The sequence below is a fragment of the Symphalangus syndactylus genome, chromosome 3 (genome assembly GCF_028878055.3).
Source record: "Symphalangus syndactylus isolate Jambi chromosome 3, NHGRI_mSymSyn1-v2.1_pri, whole genome shotgun sequence".
NCBI lineage: Eukaryota > Metazoa > Chordata > Mammalia > Primates > Hylobatidae > Symphalangus > Symphalangus syndactylus.
Genome location: NC_072425.2, coordinates 71,935,011 through 71,937,666, shown reverse-complemented (window position 1 = coordinate 71,937,666; position 2,656 = coordinate 71,935,011). Strand labels below are relative to the sequence as shown.

At 45.6% G+C, this 2,656-nt stretch overlaps 1 non-coding gene across 1 annotated transcript; it reads left to right on the top strand.

The window, feature by feature from the left end:
* Positions 1–2,165: 2,165 nt before the first annotated feature.
* On the top strand, positions 2,166–2,269 carry LOC129479992 (small nucleolar RNA U13). Its single transcript, XR_008656906.1, has one exon. It is a non-coding gene; the product is annotated as a small nucleolar RNA U13 (small nucleolar RNA).
* The last annotated feature ends 387 nt before the right edge of the window (positions 2,270–2,656 follow it).

Below are 2,656 nucleotides of genomic sequence, written 5' to 3'. Positions count from 1 at the left end.
GTAAGAAAGGGCATATTCAAAACAAATACATGTATGCCTATTCTTTTAAACCAGTACTTAACAATAGTATCCAGGTGTCCAAATATAATAGCTTATCTGTTTTATTTTTTCCAGAAAAGGAAACAAGGTCTTAGAGAGGTTACATTTTGCATAGGATTTTGTTAGCCAAGTCAGCATCTGTTTGCATCTTAAAAATGAGTCATACCCATTCCTTGTAAGTAGGACAGGAGGGCAGCTGGAATTTCCCAGCTCACTCCTTGTCACTGCTTCCTGCCTCTGTTGCTCTTTGTCCTCCACAGCACGCTTCATTGGCTAAAAAGTGAACCAGATGCTACATTACCTCAGGGCAGTTGTAAGTACTGAGTCAGATGCCTTAGGCTTGTGTGATGGGAAGTTTAGGGCGAAACCAATGTCTTACTTTAACAACAGTGTGAATAAGTTAATTTATTTTGAGATTTTATTACTCAATATTCCACCCAGAAAGAAACACAGATGACACTCAGCCAATCAAAGGCCATCTGGGACTGACAAATGCAGAGCTTGTTGTAGATGACAAGGCTCAGTGGATGGGTCATCACTGAAAGAAAGGGAAACATTTTGAACTGTTGTGTCTCTCTCCTTGCTCACATGAAAAACAAAAAAATCCTTGGCCAGTTGCGGTGGCTCATGCCTGTAATCCCAGCACTTTGGGAGGCCCAGGCGGGCAGATCCCTTGAGGTCAGAAGTTCTGGACCAGCATGGCCAACATGGCAAAACCCCGTCTCTACTAAAAATACAAAAATTAGCCAGGCGTGGTGGCACGCACCTGTAATCCCAGCTACTTGGGAGGCTGAGGCATGAGAATTGCTTGAACCTGGGAGATGGAGGTTGCAGTGAGCCAAGGTCGTGCCACTGCACTCCAGCCTGGACGACAGAGTGAGACTCCGTCTCAAAAAAAAAAAAAAGTCCTTAACCACAGACTAAGTAAGCATTATTGCACAGAGTGTCATTCGCTAATCTTGCTTGTGCCTGAACTTTGAAAGCACCGGCCCCTTGCTTTGGGGGTTGGGGGCGTGGGGTGTAAGTCTGTCCTCTAGACGGAGACAACACTGAGAACAGAAGGAGAGGATCTTGGAGATTTGTTAATTTCCTATTGCAGTTAACCTTGTCTGGGGCTCTCACTTTAGCACTGTGCTCTCCTTTGCACAGCTGTTATTTTTTTCTCTTCATATGTACAACTTGAATTATCCAAATGCCTTGCTTTGAGGATATTCATCCTATCTTATTGATCCTCTCACTGTGTAGGACAATGGAGAATACAGTAAAAAACCCTCAATGGATACTACTTACACTAAATTAACTCTATGAATTCAAAATTTTAAGATGCTACTTAATCATGTAAGCCTGGTTCTCCAAAACTTCATCTGCCATGGGAAAAATCAAAGCTTGTAAAGTGATTAAACTTGTAAAGGAATTAAACTCTAGGATTCACTCATTTTATAATTGGTATTTTCACCCTAAGAGCTTTCTTTTTCCTCGCTGGTGTTTAAAAACAAAGTAAAACCAGACAAAACAAGATTAACTAAATTAAAACCCCTGTGACTTTAAAAAAAGTAGCCAAGAATAATGTGCAAGTGTCTAGTTAGGCCAATAGATGTCCTTAACATGTGTGAGCTGGGAACACAAATGAGCATGAAAGGCGAGGAAGAGCACCACCCCCTGCTTCTTTTCCTGCTCCTGTTCTTGCAGAGGGTCAGGCTTGGAGACCACATATGGTCAGCTCAACACACGAGTCCACCAAGCAGCCCATGAGGAACTCTTCCTTCCAGAGTTGTGCACACCATGCAGTGTGGTCCACCTGCAGAAGCACAGAACAGGCGCTGCCTGGGCCAGAGGTCCATTCAGGCCATGGAATTGGTCTCAATGCCATTTAGGCATGAATCCAGGGTCCTGGGTACCAGATGCATGGTCTAGGTAGGGGGTGTCATGTACTAGGTGAGCATGGGGTTCCGCTGGGCATGTTCCCTTGTCTTGTAGGATGTTAGCTCTGAGGGGCGTGGCTGGAAGAAGGCTAGCCTTGAGCCCTCTAAAAGGCAGAGCTCAGGGCAAAGCTCCAGTTGCTCAGGCCTGTCGGTAGTACTGCTTAAATATCCCCTTGAACACTTCTTTAAAATGCAAATGTCTCTATTCTTTTGTAGTTCAAAAGCATGATGATTGGGTGTTCACAGGCATGTGTGAGATGTGCCACCCTCTGAACCTCCTTATGACCCGGTACATCACCTGTCTGACCTGAAAAAAAAAAAGCGAATTTCTGGATTCTACCTGCCTCCCCGCACTCCGACATTATGATGTAGCAGCTCTGTGGTAGCACCCAGGAATCTGCCTGTGTAATCACAGGTTGATATTCTGGTGTTTCCTGGTTTTTCTCTGCTGATTTGGGGGATGTTTACCAGCAGCAGAGTGGCCTCTTTCCTCTGCCCTCCTCCCTTGCTGCCCTCCCCAGACCCCAGTGACTCACGCTCCTCCTGCTCCTCCTGTTGCTGGCCTTTCTGTTGTGGTTGCCAGCGCTACTTTGCAGACGCTGCCTGCTCCCTGCACGCCAACACAGATTCTGTTTCCCTGCTACCGCTGCTGCTGTTGTTTGCTCCGTCCCTGGCTTATTGTAGGAGAACTGATT